Here is an 8656-nt window from a genome sequence, read left to right as displayed (position 1 = left end):
AAAGGAGTCTCTGGGTTCTACAAGACCCTGGAGTGTCACACGGCCCCTATACTCCCACGAGGATTTGCAGTGTTCCAATGTCTCCAGGAGACACTGCAGTGTGACAATGTCCCCAGGAGGCCCTGCAGTGTCACAGAGGAGCAGCACTGGAGTGGGCAAAGCACCAGGGGAGGTTTGGCAGTGTTCCCGTGTCTGTGGCACAACAGTGGTGGCAACATCAACGTTCCCCTCTCTATGATACTACAGTGGTTGAAGACCGAGCATTGCCCTGTCAGTGACACCACAGGGGTGGCAGCCACAGTGTTCCCCACTCTGTGACACCACGGCTCTGGCAGGACCATGTCCCCCTCTATGTGACACCACAGCACTGACAATTCCAACGGTCCCCTCTCTGTCCCACCACAAGGGTGGCAATTCCAATCTTCCCCTCTCTGTGACACCATAGCTGTGGTAGCTCTAAAATTCCACTCTCTGTGACACCACAGCAGTGGCTGCCCTAAATCCCTTCTCTGTGACACCACAATAGTGAGAGCCACAATATTCTCCTCTCTATGACACCACAGTGGTTGCAGCCCCTGTGTTCCTGTCTCTGTGACAACACAGCTGTGCCACCCCTCTTCCCCCTCTCTGTGACACCACAGAGGTGGCACCCCCAGCGTTCCCCTCTGTATGACACCAACACAGTGACAGACCAAATATTCCCCTCTCCATGAGAAAACAGTGCTGGCAGCACCAATGTTCCAATCTCTCTGACACCACATCGGTGGCACACCCAACATTTCCCTGTCTATGAAAACACAGTAGTAGGAGCCCCAACGTTCCCCTCTCTGTGACACCACAGCAGTTGAAGCCACAACTTTCTCCTCTTTGTGACACTGCAGCTGTGGAAGCCCCACGTCCCTCTCTCTCTGACTCCACATCAGTGGCTGCCCCAACCTTCCCCTGTCTGTGATACCACAGTAGTGGCAGCCCCAAAGTTCTCCCAGTGACACCACTGCTATGGCAGTCCCAATATCCCCTTCTCTGTGGCACCGCAGCAGTGGAAGCCCCAAAGTTCCCCTCTCTATGACACTTACAGGGGTGGCTGTCCAAAGTTCTACTCTCTAAGGCAGTGCCCCAGTGGCAGTTCCAACATTCCCCTCTCTGTGACACCTTCACATTTGCAGCCCCAGTGTTTCCCTGTCAGTGACACCACAGAGGTGGCACCCACAGCGTTCTCCTCTCTATGACAGCACCACAGTGGCAACCCCAACATTCCCCTGTCGCAGACATTTCTTCATAGAAATCCTTTCTTTGGGATTTCTCCTTCTTCTGGGAAGCAAAGGGCCCCAGAAGAAGAATGTAAACAATTGTTATCAGCTGTTGTGAAATGTAGCAGGTGTCCCTGTGATTGGCTCATCTTCCTTGTGTACCATTAAAGGCCAATCACAGGAGCAGCTCAGGGACAGATTCCCTGGGCAAAGACCTTTGTTATTCATTCTTGCTATTCTATTCTTGGCATAGCTGCTCTCTGCAACCTCTCGTCTTATTCTTTTTAGTATAGTTATAATGTATTATATATCCTATATCAATAAATCAGCCTTCTGATCAAGAAACAAGATTCTCGTCCTTCTCTCACCACAGTGACCGTCTAAGGTCGCTGTAATATCTGGTGACCCCTCGTGTCAGGGCAAAAATTAATTTGATAAAGACCAGAGGAGCAAAATTGCTGCACTGGGTAAAATCCTGTATGTGTAGCATGTGATGGTTGCTTTGAAGTGACCACAGAAGTGGATTCAAGCCAGGAGCTGAAGAACTGAAGATCCTGATTTGGACAGAGTTCACAGCCAAGGCTGACCACAAAGAGAACCTTCTTCTGGAACACCTTCAGGAAGATGTTCGCAGAGCTGGCCAGAGCAAGCTGGACATTTTCACAAGGTAATTTTGTCTTTTCCCTTCCTGATGACCCAGCCCTTCGTAGTGTGTGGCGGTTGGTATGGCGAACACATGCCTTGGAAGAAGAGGTTCAGTTCTCCCCTTCAGAGGAGAAACTTATTGCCCTCTGGCAAAAATGGTGTAGAGAAGATGGGATTTTTCTGTCAGCAACAGATCTCTATGAGTTCTTTCGATGGGCAAAGCTTTTTCGGTTCTTTGCTGATGTCCTGTATGCCTTGGATGTTTTTGTCTGGGAGTGCATGGATTCCATTTTCCAGTCCGTCTGGGGCCAGGAACGTGTTTTGCCTTTTGTCTACCCAGCATTTCTAAAGCTCTTCCCGGTTTTGAAACGGAGAGCAGCTATTTTTCAATGGATTTCTAACTGTTATGGACAGGCTCCGTTTCCACCGTCCCCGGTGGGAGAAGACCCGGCGGGGGATGAGTGGGGGCTTCCCAGCCCCATGTCCTCAGCGGGAGAAGACCCGGCGGGGGATGAGTGGGGGCTGCCCGGCCCCCCCTGCTTCGCGGCGGGGGGGGGCGAAACTGCGCCGAGCGAAGAAGTTTTTTTTACTCTTTCCCCGGAGCCTGCGCAGACGGAACCTTCTCCCCCCCCTCCTTCTCTCTCTCCGGGGGGATGGGAATGGGCGGTCCCGCTCGAACCAGTGCCGTTGGTACCGCCCCTGCCAGCGCTGCGTCCGCCTTCAAGACCCGCCTCACCGGCGCGGCCGCCACTCCAGGCGATCCCGTCTCCGCCTCTCCAGGCAGTCCCGCCCACGGCTTCACAGGCCTCCCCGCCCCTGCCAGCGCCTGCGTCTGAGAATGCAGAAGAGGCACTTCCTGTGGCTGCTGAGTTGCTAAGCGACGACGACGCGTCTCCAGCTTCCGGCTCAGCGGGGGAGTTGTTCTCTCCGGCCCCTCCGGCCCCTCTGCCGCTTCCATCGGCCTCCTCGCCACCTCAAGCCGAGACGGTCCCTGTTCAGGATGGTGCTGGAGATGGCGCCGAACCTGCGGGACCCTCGGAACAACCCGCGGCCGCTCCTACATCCAGCGGGATTCCCTCCCCGGTTCCGGCTTCCCCCCCGCTGCCTGCACAGGCTGCCCCAGCAGTCCTGCCGTTGTCAGAGGCTGTGTCCTCCGTGTCGGCGTCAGAGACTGCCCTGGAACCGGCGGCTTGTTCGAGCTCGGACCATCCCGGACCGGTTGCTGTAGCAGGGGCCCCGGCGGCTGGTCTCCCCTTCCGTGGAGCGGGGGCTGCCCGCCAGCTGACTGGGGGGACAGCCCGTCTCCCTGCTTTTAAGATCAGCATTCTCGGCGGGTTCGGGGGTGGTTTTTCGGGGATTGTCCCATGGAGGCTGCCATCTCTGCCGCCTCTCTTGCGCCCTAGAGGCGGGGGGCAGGTGCATCCCGAGAGCTCTGCCTCTGATCTCCAGCCCGGAGGGGGTGGGGATGATGCCATGGGGCGGATGAGACACAAACCCAATGCATTGCAGGGGAAGAGGGCACAGATGGAGGAGACCATAGCTGGTTTGCTGTGGGAAACAAACATCTCCAGACCCCGGATGGGATCTCTGGGGAAGGCTTCTATTTCCCTGCTGCTGGCATGCCTCAGTGGTTTTGGGGAAAGGAAGCGTGTCCCCACTCGTGCTGCCATTGTACTGGCAGCAGGGTGCAGGCCTGTGGGAATGCAGGGCCTGCCTCATGGGTTTGGCCTGGGCCGTTGGGCTCAGGAAGTTTTTGGGCCAGGGCCAGCATTTGGCCTCTTGGTGTTACTGGGGGTTGAGGTTTCTCCTACTGGTCCTGGTCCCCCTTTGTGGGCCAGTTTTGGGGTTCCTGGTCCATCATGGGCCAGGGCCCCCAAGGCCTTTCCTTCTCTGGCACTGCTCTGTTTTGCTGCTGCTCTTTTCTTTTTCGATCACAAAAAAAAAAAAAAAAAAAAAAAAAAAGAAAAAAAAATTAAATAAAAAAGATTGAAAACAGTGGGCAGCAGCTCTGAAGCACTGAAGCATTGAAGGGCCAGAAAAGGACATTCTAAAGTTGTTCAAATTGTTTGAAATTGTTTGAAATAGTTGTAAGATTGTCAATATGTTTTTGATAACTGTTGATGGGACTTTTGCAGCAAGTCTGTTTTCAGGACCGAAAAGGACTCTCAGATATCCAAGAGAAACAACTTCAGCTCTTGGACTGTTCCTGAAACCCAGCTGCTTGGACTTGAATTCTCTTTGCATTGTTTTTTGCATTTTTTTAGATTGTAGGATTGTTTTAGTGATTTATTAGTATTGTATATTTTACAGTTGAAGAAATCTCCTGTTCATTTCACATCAGCATTTTTCTTTTAATTTATACAATTTAGAAGGGTGAGATGTCGCAGACATTTCTTCATAGAAATCCTTTCTTTGGGATTTCTCCTTCTTCTGGGAAGCAAAGGGCCCCAGAAGAAGAATGTAAACAATTGTTATCAGCTGTTGTGAAATGTAGCAGGTGTCCCTGTGATTGGCTCATCTTCCTTGTGTACCATTAAAGGCCAATCACAGGAGCAGCTCAGGGACAGATTCCCTGGGCAAAGACCTTTGTTATTCATTCTTGCTATTCTATTCTTGGCATAGCTGCTCTCTGCAACCTCTCGTCTTATTCTTTTTAGTATAGTTATAATGTATTATATATCCTATATCAATAAATCAGCCTTCTGATCAAGAAACAAGATTCTCGTCCTTCTCTCACCACAGTGACCGTCTAAGGTCGCTGTAATATTCCCCTCTCTATGACTCCACAGGGGTGGCAGCCCCAAATGCTCCCCTGTCTGTGACACCACAGCAGTGACTCCCCCAACATTCCTCTCTCTGTGATACCACTGAGTTGGCAGTCCCAACATTGACTTCTGTATGACACCACAGCGGTGGCAGCCCCATGATTACCCTCTCTATGACAAAACAGGGGTAGCAGCCCCAAGGTTCCTCTGTCTTTGAGCCCACAAGGATGGCAGCCCCAACACTCCCTTCTCTATGATACCACAGCAGTGGGAGCTCCAGCATCCCCTGTCTGTGACACCTCAGCTTTGGCAGCCCCAACATTCTCCTCTCTATGACTCCACAGCAGAGGCAGCACCAATATTCTCCTCTCAATGACAACACAGCACTGGAAGCCCCAGTGTTCCCATGTGTATGATACCACTGTGGTGTCAGCCATAAAGATCCCCTCACTATGGCACCACAGCAGTGGCAGCCCCAGTGTTCCCCTCTCTAAAAAACCACAGCTGTGCCAGTCCCATTTTCCCGGTCTCTGTGACACCACAGTGGTGCTGCCCAAACGTTCCCCCTCTGTGACTCTGCAGCTGTGGCAGCAGCACTAGAACAGAAGCAGCATCTGTGGAACAGCAGGGGTGCAGGGGAGGATCAGAGAAGGAGCAGAGGAACAGTGGTAGATGAGCAGTTTTCGAGCAGCAGTGGAGCAGCCGTGAAAGAGCAGAGGAGCTGTGCTGAAACAGCACAACAGTGCTTTTGAGCAGCAATGGAGTGAGCATGGAAAAGGTGGAACAGTTTTTGGCACAGGAACACCAGCCATGGAACAGTGGTGGCACAGGAACTACAGCCATGGAACAGCGGTGGCACAAGAACTGCAGCCATGGAACAGTGGTGGCACAGGAACTACAGCCATGGAACAGCGGTGGCACAGGAGCTACAGCCATGGAACAGTGGTGGCACGGGAACTGCAGCCATGGAACAGTGGTTGCACAGGAGCTGCAGCCATGGAACAGCGGTGGCACAGGAGCTACAGCCATGGAACAGTGGTGGCACAGGAGCTGCAGCCATGGAACATTTGTGGCACAGCCCCACCACTGTGGAAAGGTGCTTGAGATGCCGAAGCTGCGGGACACAAAGCGGCTCCCAGCGCTGTGTCCTGCAGGAACCGGCCCCGCACACACCAGAGCGCTGCCCCTCAGGCTGAGCCAGAGCTGGGGGCAGAGGCAGGAATTGCTGCTGGGCTGTGGAAGGTGTGGATCAAGTGCATTCAATGGTGACCTGGGGATTTGATCCTGCTCATTGTGGCTGCTTTTGTGCTGTTGGGACCATTCCAGTTCATTTGAAGTCGTGAAATCAGGAGAAACTTGGGAACAAAGGAATCAAAGTGCCTTCTGTCCTGCGCTCTTGGTTTGGAAAGACAGGTGCCTGCTAAGGAAGCCAGGAGCCTCCCATGAAATGGAGAATGTAAACCCTCCCCCTCTGAATTGCTATGAATTTTAAATCAAGAGGCTCTCAGGCAAAAATATGGGAGCAGGAAATAACAGTTATTTCATAGAGAAGAAAATAAAAAGATAAAATAAACCATGCAGTAAACTAAAACAGCACTTAGAGAGTCAGAACACAACGTGACACCCTGTTGGTCAGAGTGTTGGTAGCAATCCAATTGGAAATGTGGCTGCAGTCCTCCTGGAGTGTCAGGTTCTGTTGGAGCAAGGCTCCTGTAGAAAAGGGTGTAGTCTTTCTCTGAGGATCCAGTGGAAGAAGAGGCAGCTGCTGTTCCTCTGGGAAATTCAGTGGAGAAGTTGTGCTGCTATTCCAGAATCTCCAGATTCTAGCTGGCTAGAATGCTTGGCTCTTTCATCTGGGCGGAGCATCTCCCAATGGGATGCTGTAGTTCTTATCAGCCATGCAGTGACATTCAATAGCCTGTTATCAGCAGATGTCCCCCCAGGAGGGAGGAGTGGTTGTGGAAGAGATAAGGAAAACTGTCATACAGATGGCAAATAGAATGCATCTTGCCTTGCAATCTGGGGCACCTGCAGAGAAAGACAACTTGGTAGAAGTTTAATGATTTCTGATTTGGGAACCGCAGTGGGTCAATTATTGGCCTGTGGTTTGTTCTAATCCAGAAAGATGTTCCAAAGTACTGCAATTTGGCATTAAAAACCAGGAACGTGCCTCTACATCTGGATATTGCACATGGACTACAGAGCTATTTGTGGTCATCATGACAGGAAAACAACTGGAGATCTTTTCCTGATTTCACTCTTTCTTCCAGTCTCTGGGATTAGGCCTCCAACACTCCCTGCGGGTCTTTCCATAATCTGCTCCTCTGGAGTTGGGATATGACAAATCAGCAGTGGGAAGAGGGAGGACAATGGTCCATTACAACTGCAAACTCTGTTTTTAGAGTCTCTGGATTTCCAGTGCTTAGAAACTGTCATGTTTTCAACTGTCTGAACAAATCCCACATTTGTCACTTTTTCCCTGTCAGAAAACCTTCCTTTGGCCCTATTTAGGAACTGATCCTGGGAAACACTTCATTCCAGATACTTTTTTGTTGGTTTTGTAAGAAATGCCAAGAAAATCAGCACACGGGTGAAGGGATGAGAGAAAGGGAAGAAATAATTCCTTTCTTTTCCTTGTGGGAACTCTCCTCTAGAGATTGTGCTCCAGCCAGAGACTTCCCGGGCCAAGGGCTGAGGGGATCAATTCAGCTGAGGCAGTTGAGGCATCTCCTCCCTGGTCTGTAGCCCTAGGGCTGAGAGGGGACATGGGTGCCCCCCTTGCACCCCTTGGAATGGGGGATTCCTCCTGCCTCTGCCAGGTGCTCCTGATCCTGGCATTAGCCCTGGCTTGGCTGCTCCTGCTCTGAGCTCCCTGCCATGGTCATTGCTGGTGCAGGAGGGCAGGAGGGAGGGATTCAGTGCAAACCTGGGAGTCGCCAGTGGGCTCAGAGATGTGTGGAGGTGACAGTGACACAGGGAGGTGCAGACGGACACAGGGACAAGAAAACACCCCAGGGAAAACCTCTTGGAAGTTTGGGGGACTTTGAGTGTAAAATGCACACAGACACAGACACACAGACACAGAATGCTGCAAAGCATTTCCCAGCTGTTTTAGATTGGACATGGGGGGTGTATTCTATTCCTATCTGATGGGGCAGTTACCTTCTGTTAATTGGGCAGTTTTCTTTATCTCTTCCAAAACCCATTCTCCCTCCTCGGAGATATCTTCTGTTAATGGGCCATTGAGTGCCACTGCATGACTGATAAAATTCCATCATCCCATTGTGAGAAGCTCCGCCCAGAGGGAGGAGCCAAGCATTCCTACCTGGATATAATCAGAGGGCTGGAAGACCAGAGTCAGCCTTTTCCACAGGATTCCCAGAGGAAGACCAGGCCCAACATCACCACCACTGGATCTTCAGAGGAAAACCCCACTGTTCTACAGGATCCCTGCTTCTACAAAACCACAGCTGTCATTGCAGGAGGACTGCAGCCACCATTTATTGGGACTGCCACCGCCACTGTAACCCACAGGGTGTCAGGTCGTATTCTGAATCTGTCAGTGATTTTTCTTTGTACTGTTGCGTTTATATTTTAATTTTCCTGCTAAATAACTCTTATTCCTATTCCCATTTGCCTTAGAGCCCCATCATTTCAAAATTATAACAGTTCGGAAGCAGGTTGTTTACATTTTCCATTTCAAGGGAAGCTCTTGCCTTCCTTAGCAGACACCTGTCTATTCAAACTGAGACAATGCCCCCGGACACCCAGGCGGGTGAGGAGGAAGTTAGTGCCCCTTTTCCCCTCTCTCCTCCTCCATCTCCCAGCCCAGCACGGCCCCCGGCTGCAGGAGAACCCCACTGCCAAAGCCATCCTGCCGGGGAAGCACTGGGGACATCTCCTTCCCCTTCCCTCTGGCACAGAGGCAAATATCATCCTCTCTTTGTCCTTCCTCCCACAGACAAGGAGTTGCGGATGGAGACCAGGGCGGACAAA

The 8656-nt window shown here is 51.7% G+C and overlaps 1 long non-coding RNA gene across 1 annotated transcript; it reads left to right on the top strand.

Moving 5' to 3' along the window:
• The first annotated feature begins 1263 nt into the window (after positions 1-1263).
• LOC141729893 (uncharacterized) lies at positions 1264-3656 on the top strand. Its single transcript, XR_012581455.1, has 2 exons — positions 1264-1917; positions 2310-3656. It is a non-coding gene; the product is annotated as an uncharacterized LOC141729893 (long non-coding RNA).
• The last annotated feature ends 5000 nt before the right edge of the window (positions 3657-8656 follow it).

This window comes from Zonotrichia albicollis, chromosome 8 (genome assembly GCF_047830755.1).
Source record: "Zonotrichia albicollis isolate bZonAlb1 chromosome 8, bZonAlb1.hap1, whole genome shotgun sequence".
In the NCBI taxonomy this organism is placed as follows: Eukaryota; Metazoa; Chordata; class Aves; order Passeriformes; family Passerellidae; genus Zonotrichia; species Zonotrichia albicollis.
The sequence above is the reverse complement of the archived record's forward strand: the minus strand, read 5'-3'. Positions and strand labels throughout refer to the sequence as shown.